Genomic DNA, 10,466 nt, shown 5'->3' with positions numbered 1-10,466 from the left:
TAAACAAAAAAAATCTACTAATCCCAAACTTTTTCCTTTCCTCGATCTAGCTTTGTATTTGAATCTTTTGGATTTGGTGCAAAAATTATGAAATACCAGCTTAGAGAACCCTCCTATGGCATTTTTAGCTGCTGGAATTGAAGAGAAATAAAGAGAAATCTAGATATTTCTTATTTAGTCCTAGCTTTATTTAGTTAATTTTGCAATATTCCAATTTTACCCTTAATTTATCAATTTTTCTGCTGATTTCATACCCTTGCCGTCCAGCCCAAATAACTTTTGGGTCTAATTGCCTTTTAAATCCTTTCTCATTAGACTCTTAAGCTATTTAATCATTCTAGCAACTTTTACATCTATTACAATTTAGTCCTTTTCATTTAATTGACTACCCAAACATTAAAATTTCTTAACGAAATTTTAATACCACACTAATAACATTTCATAAATATTTATAAAATTATTTTTGACTCGGTTTTACAAGATAGAGGTCCCGATATCTTGTTTGTACCCAATTTCTTTAATAATTTCTTTTCTAACCCAATTTCTTCAATAATTTCTTTTTCTAACTAACCACTAAATTAGTAAAATTTTTCTATCAATATTTTCATACGATTTTCCTATCATATCAATTTTCATGCACAAATATTGAAATAAATTTCTCTTTAAATCAGATTTGTGGTTATGAAACCACTGTTCCGATAACCTTGAATTTAGGCCATTACAGTGTGGGTCACACGGCCCAAATTGTCCTTGCCCGTATGGATCAAACGGCCTGGCCCAGATTCCCACACGCCCGTGTGATTCACCCGTATAGGCCCACACACTCGTGTAGCCTATAAGGCCCATTTACCTGAGCCCGTGCCTCGCACACGGCCTACAAGCCATCACATGCCCGTGTCCGTCGTATCGGTGTGGCGCGCGCACGTCCTGACTCGTCAGTGACACGCCCGTGTCTCGCGACGCAAGCTACCACACGGGCAGACCACACCCCCGTGTGGCATCGACAGGCCACTTTTTGGCTTTCGTCAAAATTTATTTTCTGCGCAATCGGAGTACACACCTAGTTTCGATTGAAGCCTAGCGCAATCCCAAGCACTCCAAAACCTATTATTGAACAATATTTCACCCTTTAACCACTTCATCCGAGTTACTAAGAAATAGGCAAATCCCGAAATGAGAGATCTACTTACCTTCAACGAATAATGGTGATTCTTCACTGTTTAGAACCCATTAGCAATCCATAGAACCTCAATAATCCCCTAAACAATAAATAAAATCCTTTTTAAACAATTCTCCAAGGAAATCACTTAACTTTATTAAGAACCAAACTTACCGAACTGACGAAACCACTAGCAACACGCCACAACCAATCAAAGGGAAGAAAAACAGAGAAGATGGGAAAGAAAATTTTGGCAGCAAGGGTTTGGGAGAAGAAAACATCGGAGGAAAAAGCTTTTGTTAAAAAGAAGAAAAATAAGGACATACCGCAAACCCCTAATTTTCACTAAACCCTAAACTCAAAATTTTGATAAAGCCTAAAATTTAGCGGAAACTTGCAGCAAAAATAATCCCAAAGCCACTGCATAGATTCGAACTCAGGACCCTGAGCAAACTAACACTCCACTTAACCACCGGACCATCAGGCCCATTCTATTAAGTTCCTACCAATAAATTCTCATAAACCCATTAACCAAAAGTCAAGCTTTATCCAAATAAAAAACCAAAATTTAGCCCAAGTTAAGGCTCGAACTTGGGACCTCCCAAACACGCCCCAAAGCACATATCCTCTTAATCACACATTTAAATCCCAAAATAACACAAAAGTAATTGTTCAGATATTTTCATGCTCGACCATCGCAAAAGCCAAATTTATGGAAATTTAGGGCGTTACAGTACTACCCGCGTATCCAATGATATTATAAATGGTTTAATGAACATAGTTCTGTTACGAGTTTATAAGAGTTCAATACGAACTAGTACAGGTATTTACATGAATTACATGGAAATGATTTATATATGATATATGGATACATGGTATACATGTTACATGTATATGAATTTGAATAGTGGTTGAATTACATGACTAACATGGTTGTTAAGAATATGTGTTTAGGCTTTTGGCCAAATTGGTTTGGATATGTTTTGTATGCTTACCTTAAATATGATTAAATGGTAAGTTTAATGCTTACTCCGTGTTATTTCCCGTGTATGATAGTAATTCGGAAGCTAGTTCGAGTTGGAAGCTTGTCGGAGTTATTTCACATTATCCATCGGCTCTTTTGGTACTTTCAGATATTTAAATTTGGTTATAATGGCATATATAGGTTAATTTGGTCAATGTTGACATATAAGTGTTTTATTGAGATTAGCCACTTAAATGGCTTGTGTTAGGTATATTTTGATATATATATATATATGTGGTCTTATCATATTTTGTATCTTCTTAAGAATGCAAGTCAGTATGCTCACATGGCCTAGCACACGGGCATGTGGCTTGGCCGTGTGACCCAAGTCAAAAAGTTACATGGGCACGGACACGAGCTGGGACACGGCCGTGTGTCCCTATTTCGAATGTCCACACAGCCTAAGACACAGGCGTGTAACGACCCAATAGTCAAGAATGTCGAAAAGTGCATTCCCGGGACTCTGTTCCCGTAAATTGGACTAGTAAATATTTTTAATAAATATTTACACAGCTAGTTGTGCAGTTAATTAGGTTTCAGTTAAGTGAATTTGCATGAATTAAGAGTTATTATAGTTTAAGGACTAAATTGCGTATAAGATGAAAGTTGAATTATAAATTAAAGAATAATTAAAAAGACTAAAGAAGCAATTATGCCTTATTCCATTAAGTGGACGACATTGGGATGTAAATTTATTTTATATATTATAATAGTTAAAGTTAAAATATATTATAATATTAAGAAAACTTAATTATTAAGTAAATGTATGTCTATTATATAATAATAAAAGTTAGTATAATAAATAAATAAAAGCCATACAAACTAAGAAAGAAGAAGAATGAAAAGAGACGCACGGATAGGGCTCCAAATTATTCAAAGCTCAATTGGTAAGCCAATTTAGTTCCTTTTCTTATAATTTTGATGTTTTTAGAATCCTAGAACAAAATACTACTTAGTATATGTTGAAATTTTGAAAGTTAGTAGATTTTTAGACATGGTTTATGTTGAATTAATTGATGAATTAGGATTTAAATTGATAGAATTTCAAGTTAGAATTAGGTAAAATGATTGAATTGAAGAATGAATTAAAAGTTTTGTGTAATAGGGACTAATTCGTAAACTTGTGAAATTAAAAAAAATTGAATTTTATGAAATATAAGTGCTGTAAATGTGAGATGTAAAAATCAAATAGGCTTGGAACAAGGATTAATTTGCATAAATATTAATTTCTGAGCCCCAGGACAAAAATGGAATTTATGAAAATTTTAGGGGCAAAATAGTAATTTTCTCTAGAACATGAGTTGAATTCAAATGAATTTGAAATATGTTGAATTGATGTTAAATTCATTTATATAGACCCGGAAAGATCGACAAAGGAAAGTGATCGTGGGAAAGAAAAGATATCGGATTCAAAGAATTTCAATTACAAGTTACTATCGAGGTAAGTTCGTATAACTTGAATGAGTATGAAAATATTTTAATTTAAATGTTGTATTGTATTGTATATGATGTATGAAATTGAATATATGAATTATATAGATGTGTAACGCCCTGATTTTTGGGCTTGGAAGTATTGGGCCTTGAGTTTGGGTTCAGGTAAAAGACGGCCTGAATAAATTGGATGTTTTGATCATTATTATTATTATTATTTAGTATGTTAAGTTTAGTAATTAAATAAATTACGAAGGGTTTATGGTGTGGGAAAAAGTCCGGGGCTCGGCCCATAGCTTTAGCAAAATTCTTAAATTTTCTCTTAAGGAAATCTGGGCATACCGCCTTAAAAATAAGTTGGGCAGTAGTTGGGCATAAAGGAACGCCTGGTCCAGTGGTTAGGCACGCTAGGTAGCAGGAAGGGAAGCTGGGGTTCAATTTCCAGTGTGCGCAAATGTTGATTTTTTTTAACAACCAGGGATTGTCGCAAAGAGGCATTATAATTACCTCGGGAGGAAAGAAGACACAATCCAGCAAGTGGCGTGGTGGTAAGGTACGGGTGGTGTAGTTGAAGGGTACGGGTTTGAGTTTGGTAACTAGCGATGTTTTTGTTTTATTTTTAAATGAACCGGGACTGCAGTAGATAAGTCTTAAAATTAATTGTGAGTAGATTATATCATGAGAGGAGCTTCAGTGCAGTGGCAAGTAGCGTATGTGGGTGCCTGGAGGTCTCGGTTTCGAGCTGCTGTACACGCACTGGGCGACCAATTTTGCTGCTCACGTGGAGTAGAGTTAGAGTTTGACCGAAACTCTCCTAGCAGTGGCTTAAGTCAGTCAAGTGGTGGACTGCTGCTGATGGTGCAAGGAATTTGGATGGGATTTAAATTGGTGGTGGCTGAAATTTAGGAGCAAATGTTGATTTTTTTTTAACAACCAGGGATTGTCGAAAGGAGGCCTTATAATTACCCCGGGAGGAAAGAAGACACAATCGAGCAAGTAGCGTGGTGGTAAGGTACGGGTGGTATAGTTGGAGTGTAGAGGTTCGAGTCTAGTAAGTAGCAATGTTTTTGTTTTATTTTTAAATGAACCAGGACTGCAGTAGATAAGTCTTAAAATTAATTGTGAGTAGATTATGTCATGAGAGGAGCTTCAGTGCAGTGGTAAGCAGCATATGTGGCTGTCTGGAGGTCTCAGTTTCGAGCTGCTGTACGCGCAATGGGCGACCAATTTTGCTGCTCACGTGGGGGAGAGTTAGAGTTTGACCGAAACTCTCCTAGCAGTGGCTTGAGTCGGTCAAGCGGTGGACTGCTGCTGATGGTGCAAGGAATTTGGATGGGATTTAAATTGGTGGTGGCTGAAATTTAGGAGCAAAACATGGAATTTGAACTTGGGGAGAATTTTTATGCCAAAATGCACTCATTCGGCCATAGCAAATAAGTGCCGTTTATTTTTGGCCGTTTATTTTTCATTTTTCTCTTCTTTCATTCTCTTGCTCTCTTAGTTCTTTAAGCCGAGGCCATTAACCATTCCTCTCCTTTCTTTTATCATCATCTTCCCATCTTCTTTGCTTCACCAATCATAAAGGAAAAATCTCTCCCATTCAATCACCTTAGCCGATCACTCACAAAAGTCGAAACCGTAACTTTTGTTTTCCCCTTGTACCGATCTCTTTTACTTTTACTCGTCTTTTCGTTAAAGTCGAATCCCCCAACTGTGTTAGCCTTGTCGACATCCGCTCCCTCTCATCATCGAGCTTTCATTTTTTCTTCCTCCCTTGTTTGTTGAAAAGCCGAGGTCACCATACTTTAGGAGGTTGGAAGCCGAACACCTTTAGATCTCTTGGGCTTATCCTTTGCTCGTGTTAGGGGTAGGAAAGTATTGGAAACGTTCTTCATCGAATAGATCTCGTGGTAAGTATTCGTAACCCTCTTTCCATTTGTATCTTGTGGTTCTGGAAAAAAAACCAAGTAATCCCTAATCGCTTAGGGAGGCTATCGTTTTGGACTAAAGGGTTTATTGGGTTTATTATCGTTCGATTATGAGTAAGGTGGAATAAAGGTTGTCGATCGAGGAGCAGTGGGAAGCGAGGACATCGAAACGACTGGATCTAGACTTAGTCATTATTTGCGACAAAGGTAAGCAATCCAAGGCCATTAAGGGTGTTGGCCGATTTTGGTAAGGAAGATATCATTAGTAATCGTATGGTTTTGGATCTAACTTTTTAAGTAATCAATTGTAGGATAGGTACATGGTAGATTTTGGCAAGCGATCGTCATAAAACAAGTGTGTAAACGACACCCACTTGTAGACTAGATCGGCAAAAGTCGAAAAGCCGAAATACCAAAAAGCTAGAATTTCGAGAACTTGCTAGCATGCGAACGCTCGTGGGATTGTTTGTATTGATAATTTTGGTAACTTCAATGGTAAGATTGCAGAGTGCACAATTTCGTGCACTTCGGTATATTTGGGCTTAATGGGCCAAAATTGGGTTAATGAGCCAACGGGCCCAATTCGGTAAAAATGGTCGGTAAGTGTTTCTGTTAATACATTAATAACTGTAATGAGCATGAAACCCTAAAAAGACTGGTAAAATTACTGAAATACCTCTGTAAGGTAGAATTACCGTAATACCCCTAAAGGGGTAAGTTTACGATTACGCCCCTCGGGGGTAAATAACTGTTCTTACGCTATAATCTGATTGTCTTTCTGAAGCATGCCTTGTTAATTATATATATATATTCTGCATACATCTCATACTGCATGGGGTTGGGTTTTGTTATGGAGGAAGAACCGGTTCTGGTGGCTGTGCCACATATTCTGATATAAGAAGCTTTGCTGCGGATTATAGTTAGTGCCGCAACCGGTGCTAACACTGTAAGTGTAGGGATGGAGTGGGTGATTTATTCCCCATAGGAAGTGTAGGGATGGACGGAGGCAAGTGTAGTGTTGGATGGGGTTATCGTGCATTAATTATATGAGACTGTTTTGTTATGGACCAACTGTGTTGATATGGGCAAGGCCCAATATATCACGACTTGTTATAGGGCTACGACCCAGATTGATACTGATATGGGCTCGGCCCAGTATACTCTAATATTGTAAAGGGCTATGGCCCAGATTAATATTGATATGGGCTAAGGCCCAGTTAACTCTGATTTCTGAATAGGGCTTAGGCCCAGTAAAGCTTGAACTGATTTGGGCTCTGGTTGGGATACTTTACACACTGAGTTTTCCAAACTCACCCCCTTTTTCCAATCTTTGCAGGTGAGCCTTAGATCGGTGGACTTGAAGCTGGAGGGATTCAGAGTGGCCATGTGGACTGTTTAAAATAAGTGTGTATGCCTTCACTTTTATTCTAGATTATTTCCTTTATGTTTTCGGGTTTTAATTTGTAATAAGGCCGCTTTACTTATTTTTAATTGTTTTTAGTATGTTTTGTTTGTAACACCCCGAATTTGGGCCTAGAGTGGGGGTCCGTAAGAAGGTTGTATATAGGTATTTAATTGTGCAATGAAATTAAACAATTAAATGTTTGCTCTAGTGGTTAATGGCTTTGAGAAGTGTTGGAGAAATCTTGGGTTCAAACTTGGGCTTTAGCAAAAATTTTGGTATTAAGTGAAAAAAACCTGGATGCTTGGATGAGGGCCTTTTAAATTATTGTGTTAAATAAATGACACAAGGAGCAATGTGGTCTAGTGGAAGTGGCGTAATTAAGGTTTTATGGGAGCCTGGGTTCTAGCCTTGGCTCTTGCAATTTATTCTATTTTTTTAAGGGAACTTGGACTTTGGCCTTTAGACCTTATAATTAATTGGGGATAAAATATGACACAAAAAAAGCCTGTGGTGAAGTGGCAAGGCGGCGTCATAGAGTTGGCAAGGAGGTCCAGGGTTCGAAACTTATGGCAATCAAAGAGTATTTATTTTGCTAACAGGGGGCGACAAGAGTTGGTGTTAAATTTAAACTGTGATGTTGGAAGGATCCCACATCGGGAAGCTAATATAAGAGTGGATGCGAAGCTGGCTTTAAATAGAGAGAACCATGAGGAGAGTAAAGGTACATTTCTTGGCTGATCCCTTTCGCTGTATGGCGTGCTCGTTTGGGTTGGGCGTCGGCTAAGAGTGTTCAGAGCGTGGATTAACTCCAGTCTCCTATCAGGTGTGTATTTTCTCGCTACTCTAGCTGTAGGATGGCTACTTCGGGCAGCGATGGGCTGAAAGGGGTCATGTGGGCCTAATGGGCCTACGGGCTCAATTGGATAAGTTGTTTGATTGTATAGTAATATTAGACTAGACTAGGTGAAACTAATATTTGTGGCTAGATTTGGGCTAAAAGGGCCACACGAGCGTGTGGGCCCAAATGGGCCGAGAATGGGCTTTAGAGCCATTCGTATTGTTATCCCTGTTTAGAATACTTTCGTTTACCAATTATAGAAATGCCCTCGACTTGTAAAATTACCAAAGTACCCTCGATTTATAGAATTACTGTTTTACCCTTGATTTATAGAATTACTGTTTTACCCTCGATTTACAAAATTACCATTTTACCTTCAATTGTGAAATTACTAAAATACCCCTATAGGGTAGAATTACCAAAATACCCCTAGTTTGTAAAATTACAAAATACTACTGGTTTATGAAATTACTGAAATACCCTTAATTTGTAAAATTACCAAAATACCCCTAATTTACACAATTACAGAAATACCATTGACTTTCTAAAAATTATAAAAATACCATTGGTTTACAAAATTACTGAAATACCCTTGGTTTGTACATTTACCAACACCCTTGTAGGATGAAATGACTAAAATACTCTTAATAGGTAAAATGACCGTAAAGCCCCTGTAGGGTAAAGTAACCGTAATACCCCTGTATGGTAAAATGACAAATATGCCCTTATGTTCCGTATGACTGATGTGCTTAGGATTTACATATATTGATATTGGATTAGTTAAGTTTGAGTGATAGGTGGCGGTTATCGTAGGTGATTGATTTTGGAAACGTTTCAACTTCAACCCATAACAGGTGTGTAATAACCCTCGCAGTAGCTTAGATTAATATTCGCCGAAAAGCCGAAATGTTAAAATTTCGGCATTTCGGGAACTTGTGATTTTGCCTTTGCTTAAAGATGTGATAGATATGATATGATCGGTGTTTGGATCGATGGAGCAGGTAAGAGTGCAATTTTGTGCACGATGGTAAGTTGGGCCTCAATGGGCTAGAATCGGGCCTAATGGGCTTTCGGGCCCATTTGGGTAAAACTGATAGAAAATGGAATCTGGAGAAGTTGCATGTTAACACGGTTAGTACTGTTGAAAAATTTGGATTAAGCAGGCTTAGTGGGCTAAATCAGCATTCGTAGGGCCCATTAGAGGTTTTGGGCCCAAAAGCCCGAATTTGATAAAGTGGGTCAAAGATCATTGTTTAAACACTCGAAAATATTGATAATTGTTAATGAACATGGAAAACCCTGATATTTGGTAAAATTACAAAATTACCCTTATAATATGAAAAATGACTATTTTGCCCTTGTGGGCAAGTGACTGACTTGGACTGTGTGGTTGATGGATTTGATTGTGAATATATGTTGGTGATATGAATGACTTGACTGTGATTGTTTGATTCAAATATGGGCATGACATTCTGCATACATGACATGTTGCATGGGTTGGGTTTTATAAATGGAGGAAGTGCTAAAAGGGCTATGCCCTAGTTTACTGAAAAGGGCTTTGCCCCAGTTTACCAAAAAAGGGCTTTGCCCCAGTTATTAAAAGAGGCTAGTCCTCCAGTTATATGATAAAGTAGCTATGCTGCTGGTGGAGAGTTTGGTTGGGTGGGTTGAGTTATTCCCCACATGGTGTGTTGGTTGGTACGGGTGGAGAGTAGCGGATGGTGGGTTGAGTAGTCTCCTCAAATGGGCTTGCATACATTCATTGATATTACATGTGATATTGAAATGGGCCTATGGGCTATACCGCTTACAGTAAAGGCTTTGGCCAGTGATATGATTTATGAAAAGGCTTCGGCCCAGTATATGTCGAGACTTAATTAGGGCTTAGGCCGATATTGCTACTGTTTAAGGGCTAAGGCCCAGACTTTACTGTTACTGAATAGGGCTTTGGCCCAGATTGTACTGACACTATGTTATTCACTGTTTGTTTGTTGTTGGGGATTACACACTGACTTTTCGTAAACTCACCCCGTTTCTAACTGTGCAGGTAATCCCTAAGCTTAGATGGTTTGGAGCTGCGAGGGACTCGGAGATGGCCACACTACTGTTTCTGTTTCTTTTAATTGCAATAAGTAACCGGTTTATTTTTTTTATAAGTTTTATCTTAATTAATATTATTATTTGGTTTTGGGTTGTAATAAGGCCATTTTAATTATTTTTTTGGGATTATTTTATTTTATACCCTATATTTTACTGATAACAATCCAAAATGGGTTAGACTTAGGGCGCGTTTCCAAAATGATAATTGTTTTCAAAATAACGCAACGATACAATTAATTGGTTTATCAAAAATATCTACTTAAATGAATTCCAACTCGTTTTTCTCAAAACCTAACCTCGCACCAAAGTGTGGCAATGGTTGTGGGCATGTCTAGGTTGGATCCAATCAAGAGCTTGGTACTTAAGCAACCTTTATGGCTCACCTCCTCTGTTTCGGATACCTACCTGGTGCACAGCTTTCATTCACTTTATTAACTTAGCAAAGACTATCTTTTAAAACACTAAGAATGACGTTGAAAGAGGCATGGGTATTCTTAAAAACTTCAATGTGACACGTCGGATCCGGCCATAATGTCTGGGCCGGGTTTGGGGTGTTACATTGTTAGCTTAGATATGATATT

At 37.9% G+C, this 10,466-nt stretch overlaps 2 long non-coding RNA genes across 2 annotated transcripts; both read left to right on the top strand.

The window, feature by feature from the left end:
• The first annotated feature begins 2,996 nt into the window (after window positions 1-2,996).
• Window positions 2,997-7,085, top strand: LOC121220856 (uncharacterized). The gene is made up of 3 exons (XR_005918078.1): window positions 2,997-3,070; window positions 3,540-3,624; window positions 6,879-7,085. It is a non-coding gene; the product is annotated as an uncharacterized lncRNA (long non-coding RNA).
• On the top strand, window positions 5,000-6,119 carry LOC121220858 (uncharacterized). Its single transcript, XR_005918080.1, has 3 exons — window positions 5,000-5,524; window positions 5,662-5,749; window positions 5,854-6,119. It is a non-coding gene; the product is annotated as an uncharacterized lncRNA (long non-coding RNA).
• Window positions 7,086-10,466: the final 3,381 nt, after the last annotated feature.

Source organism: Gossypium hirsutum, chromosome A03 (assembly GCF_007990345.1).
Source record: "Gossypium hirsutum isolate 1008001.06 chromosome A03, Gossypium_hirsutum_v2.1, whole genome shotgun sequence".
In the NCBI taxonomy this organism is placed as follows: domain Eukaryota; kingdom Viridiplantae; phylum Streptophyta; class Magnoliopsida; order Malvales; family Malvaceae; genus Gossypium; species Gossypium hirsutum.
Note: the sequence above shows the minus strand (reverse complement) of the source record. Positions and strands in the feature narration are given on the sequence as shown.